The sequence below is a fragment of the Schistocerca americana genome, chromosome 6 (genome assembly GCF_021461395.2).
Source record: "Schistocerca americana isolate TAMUIC-IGC-003095 chromosome 6, iqSchAmer2.1, whole genome shotgun sequence".
NCBI classification, from domain to species: Eukaryota; Metazoa; Arthropoda; class Insecta; order Orthoptera; family Acrididae; genus Schistocerca; species Schistocerca americana.
Window position 1 is genome coordinate 165,672,691 of NC_060124.1, and position 6,028 is coordinate 165,678,718.

General features: G+C 40.2%; 1 pseudogene; it reads right to left on the reverse strand.

Moving 5' to 3' along the window:
- Positions 1-2,162: 2,162 nt before the first annotated feature.
- Positions 2,163-2,280, reverse strand: LOC124620638 (annotated as a pseudogene).
- Between the last annotated feature and the right edge of the window lie 3,748 nt (positions 2,281-6,028).

The window sequence follows — 6,028 nt, forward strand, 5'->3', positions numbered from 1 at the left end:
GTAGATAATTTTTAAATGGTGTGAATTACCTAGTGTGTCTAGCTCTACCAGTATTTGACATTCAATAGTTTTGATGACGCCATTTGTCTAAGGAGGAGGATATATGGTGTAACATATTGCTGTGGTAAAGTGATGTCTTGCAGAACTTTTAAAGTACCAACAAATATTGGTTACCGGTGGAGGTATTATTCTTAGTTAAGTGATTTAAGAGGGCATACTGCTCAGAAGTTCTTTTTTTCTATTTGTCTGTGTAACCAGGAGTGGATGGACACTGCATCTTCAAGATGGGCCAACGAGGACAGTTCTTTGTTTTTGCTATGTCTTTCAGGACATGCTGGTTGGCAGTTCACTCCAGCTTGAAGATACTTGGCACGCTATGGAAGACAACAGTTAGTGAAAATGCTTGTGATGTCATCGAAAGGGAGATGAGATGTTATTAGCTGTCATTAGGGGTGTATCAAACTGAGTGTCATGTCGAACAGAATACATGTAATGTCAGTTCAAGTATTTGTGAAGTCCTACCATCTTGTAAAGGGGAGATCAATATAACATGATTTCTTAAGATGTACTGTCTACTACTGGCAGAAGGTTACAGCTAGATAAGAGCTTTGTTCTTAGCACAGTAGAAGTTGCAACAGAGGAGGAAACGGACAGCTACAAAGTAGTATACGGTTCTTGTGGACAATGAATCAATAAGGAACTATTCAAGATTAACAAGGAACTATTATCTAAATGCAAGTATTCTCAAACACAGAACTCTTCAACCTTTTGCCTTACTTAAGTTTTGTAGGTGTGTCTTTAACCAAAGCATATTATAATGTACCTTCATTGAGTCTAGCTGTTTTTTGGATGGAAGGTGGGCAGGAGCATATTTAAAACCTTTCTGAAGTACATTTAGGTTATTCGTTGAAAGGACTAAGTGTGAAATGTGAAAACTTTTGCTTGCAATTTAGGATTAGGCATTTATTCACATTAGTTACCTTTCCTGATTTTCTGTCCTGTCAGAGTTTATAATTTCTTGATCTGTTGGCTGGCATTTGCTGATTATATGGGGAAGAAACAAAGAAAGTTCAATGTTTGGCAGCAAAATGTCTATTGGGTGGGTAACACAATTGTCTACAAAAAGGACAGTCTTGATTTTCTGTGGCTGAACACTTTTAGCCATATTTCAAATTGTACTCCTGTCATTGATTTATTTACTTCTGTGATGACGAGCAACTTCAGTTTCTCCAATCTGTCACCATTGGTGCAAGCCAGCTGTCATTCCATCTTTGCAGAGCTTCCTACTGCAGTAGTTTCATTTTGTATGTTTGTATGGAGTAAGATTTGTCATGTGTAAGTTTGAAAACCAGTCAAATTTTATCTACATCGAATGTGACTCTCCTCTCATACTGTGTCTGCTCAGACATCATTTTTCGTGGCAGTATCATCATCATCATCATTATCATCATCAACAACAACATCATCATCATTGTTCATGGATTCAATCTTGCCAATGATTTTTCAGTAAGTAATTGCAGCAAGTCCTTAAACTTATTGAGTCAACTCACAGAGATAGTAAAATTTCTTTTTTCATCTTCCACATAATTTCTAAAACATTGCTGCAATTACTGCTCCCCTCTGCACAAGCAGTTTGTCCAAGGTTATAGCAACACTGAAGATGAAATCCTAACAGACTGCAAAAATTCTTTTTGTAACAGCCTCTTGTTCTCTTTACATTTCTGTAGAATTTGATAATTTTCAGCCACTGAAGATACTTTCTTCTTATTTTGCACCATCATTGCATGTAACTAAGCAAACAATTCACTGTGCAGAAATGAAAATGATGTTCCTTGACCACACACTTTGTTCCTGCTGGATGTGTGGTAGGAAACCTCAAGTGATTTTACACTTGTAAGGAATGCAGTTGGCAGCCGTCTTGTGTGGGAGAGGAGCACTTTAAACAGAGGGTACTTCATATAGCACTCTGTCTTCAGGCCACGAGTGGCCTACTGGGACCATCAGACCACCACGTCATCCTCAGAGGAGGATGCGGATAGGAGGGGCGTGGGGTCAGCACACCGCTCTCCCGGTCATTATGATGGTATTCTTGACCGAAGCTGCTACTTTTCAGTTGAGTAGAGCCTCAATTGACATCACAAGGCTGAGTGCACCCCGAAAAATGGCAACAGCGCATGGCGGCCTGGATGGTCACCCATCCAAGTGCTGACCACACCCGACAGCGCTTAACTTCTGTGATCTCACGGGAACCGGTGTATCCACTGCGGCAAGGCCGTTGCCTACTTTATATAGGGTCTTACAGAAAGCTTTGCGGGCTTTGAGTTTAGGAGCATTTTACACGGGTAAACATTTTAGATGGAAATGTGTTAAAGAGGTTGAACTGTATAACACATGTGCACATTAACAAGTTACAGCTGCAATTGCCAGTTATTTCCCAAGCTTACTTCTCTGTGGCAGCTGTTATGATGCCTTCTTCAACAATTTCATGGTAGGCATTTGCTGCAGTCTCCACCAGTGCTGTAATGTGAATCTGTACTACTCACCACTGCACATGCTCCTGGGAGTACACCAAACATAAAAACCAATCACCTGTGAACAATAAGAATTCATGAAATCCACGTGAAGAATACTCTGAAGGCAACAACTTCAGTTGGAAAGACCACATAGATAATATTGTGGGGAAGGCGAGCCAAAGGTTGCGTTTCATTGGCAGGACACTTAGAAGATGCAACAAGTCCACTAAAGAGACAGCTTACACTACACTCGTTCATCCTCTGTTGGAATATTGCTGCACGGTGTGGGATCTTTACCAGGTGGGATTAACGGAGGACGTCGAAAGGGTGCAAAAAAGGGCAGCTCGTTTTTTATCATCACGTAGTAGGGGAGAGAGTGTGGCAGACATGATACGCGAATTGGGATGGAAGTCATTACAGCAAAGACGTTTTTCGTCGCGGCGAGATCTATTTATGAAATTTCAGTCACCAACTTTCTCTTCCGAATGCGAAAATATTTTGTTGAGTCCAGCCTACATAGGTAGGAATGATCATCAAAATAAAATAAGAGAAATCAGAGCTCGAACAGAACGGTTTAGGTGTTCGTTTTTCCCGCGCGCTGTTCGGGAGTGGAATGGTAGAGAGATAGTATGATTGTGGTTCGACAAACCCTCTGCCAAGCACTTAAATGTAAATTGCAGAGTAGTCATGTAGATCTAGATGTAGATGCATAAGCATTCATCTTTTACCTATATGAATTTGCTCTAGAGCCACACCTTCCTTTTAATTGTGACTGCCAGTGTTTCATCATTTTTGCTATGGACATTCTGGACTGAGTTGGAGGTCAGTACCTCCAAAAATGGCAGGAAGAGCAATCCTCTGCGGACCAAGAAAACTGGGAGTCTCCTTGCAATAATTGTGCCATGGTACGGAAATCATTTATGAAGCAGTAGCAGTAGGAGCACAATTTGAGCAAATTTTTCCAATTTTTAACAGCATCAGTCTGAGGAGTCAGACAATCAGCTATGGTTCTCAAGTTTTCTGGTTTAGGTTAATCTCTATTTCTATTAATTAAACTAGCAATCATGAATGTTGTCACACCCAGAAAGAATGGCCTTAACAAGTCCAAATGCGCATAATGTATAGAATAGTATAACAACAACAAACGGAGATCAGGAAGTACAGACAATGAATGGCCTTGAAAAGGGAGTTGTGAAACAGTTTCTTGTATGCCTTGTCAATGTTAAACTTGTGAGCAAGTTCGGATGGTATTGAATAATCAGTGTCTGGGAAATGGGTTTGGGGGTAAGGCTCTCTGCATCCATGGCATTCGATAAGCTATTCGTTTCTGCTGGATCATGCTAAATGGTGAGCATTGCAGGGACATAGGCTGGTTGTGGTTGGGTACAGTTTAGGCAAATATGGGGTTCCTTGAATTGAGTCTGGTAAGCACTGCAGTGACCGTGTTGTGGTGCAGCAGAGTGATATTGTATGTTACAAAGAAGGAAGATCTCAGCTTCCCCTCTGAGACCCAAATTTTTCTCAGAAGTAAAAAGAGAATGTTCAGTGTAATTAGTCAAAATGGCTATTAGAAACTGTTAACTTTTTACAGAATGTTTGTTGTCATGGACAAATGATATCAACGTTTTTCACTTCACACCCTATGGCAAAATGTAGATACACTTTATATTTTTCACAAAATACGTGAACTTCATTCTTACACTCATGCATTTTGTATCTTGAAGCTTCCTTGTGTACAAGGAATTCAGGGAAATAGCAAGAAAGATCGTGGTGAATTCAGGTGCTGGACAAGTTTTTGTTCTTGAACTTCTTGTCTCTGGCTTTTGTGAGTCTTTACTAGGGCTAGTACATATCATTCTGGTCTGATTGCCCATTTTTTCAAGAGTGTCACTTATTCTATGCTTAAAATGAAAGTCTTTTTCTCCAAGAGATTCAGTGTGTTCCTTGTATTCCAACCAGCTGCCAACACAGGCTAAAACTGTTGTATAGAACACATTGTCTGTTTTGTAGACTTAATGAAAATTCAGTACAGGCTAATTAATATATCTACATCTATAAATTGCAAACCATGGTGAGGCACATGGCAGAGGGTACATCCCATTCTACAGTTATTAGGGTTTCTTCCTGTTCCATTCACGTATGGAGTATGGGAAGAATGACTGTTTGAATATCTCTGTGCTTGCAGTAATTATTCTAATCTTATCATCACAATCCCTGTGTGAGTGAAATATTCCTGGAGTAATTATTTAAAGCTGGTTCTTGAAACTTTAATAGACTTACTTGATACAATTTACATCAATTTCAAGAGTCTCTAGTTCAGTTCCTTCAGTATCTCTGTGACACTCTCCCACAGATTAAGCAACCCTGTGATCATTCGTGCTGCCCTTCTCTGTATAAGTTCAATATCCCCTGTTAGTCCTATCTGGTATGGGTCCCACACACTTAAGCAATATTCCAGATCTGGTTGCACAAGTGATTTGTAAGCAATCTACTTTGTAGACTGATTGCATTTCCCCCAGTATTCTACCAATAGATCGAAGTCTACCACCTGCTTTACCCATGACTGAACTTATGTGATCATTCCATTTCATATCTCTACCAAGCGCTACACCCAGGTATTTGTATAAACTCGCTGATTCCAACAGTGACTCATTGATATTATTGGATACCTTCTTTTTTTATTTTGTGAAGTGCACAATTTTACATTTCTGAACATTTAGAGGAAGTTGCCAGTCCCTGCACTGCTTTGAAAACTTATCAATATCTGACTGAATATTTATGCAGCTTCTTTCAGGTAGTACTTCATTATAGATAATTGCATCATCTGTCAAAAGCCTGATGCTTGTGTTAATATTGTCTGCAAGGTCATTAATATAAAACAGGAACAACAAGGGTCCCAACACACTTCCTTGGGGTACACCCGAAGTTACTTCTACATCTGACAATGACTCTCCATCCAAGATAACATGTTGTGTCCTCCCTATCAAAAAGTCCTCAATCCAGTCAAAAATTTCACTTGATACCCTTATGATTGTACTTTTCACAAAAACCATAGGTGTGGTATGGAGTCAAATGGCAACAAACAGATCTGACCTTTTGAGGATGTCAGCACCGGAACTGGTATCAGAGACCACAACGTGGTTGTAGCAACAACAATTAATAGAGTACAAAGGACAACTACAACAACCAGAAAGATACACTACATTTTTCATATTAGGTGAATTGTGCTGCCACCTACTGCCAGGTACTCCATATGAGCAACCTCAGTAGTCATTAGACACCATGAGAGAGCAACTCACCGGCTTCAAATGTGGTCAGGTGATTGGGTGTCACTTGTGTCATACGTCTGTACCCGAGATTTCCCCACTCCTAAACATCCCTAGGTCCACTGTTTCTTATGTGACAGTGAAGTGGAAACGTGAAGGGACACGCACAGCACAAAAGCGTACAGGCCAACCTTGTCTGTTGACTGACAGAGACCACCAACAGCTGAAGAGAGTTGTAATGTGTAATAG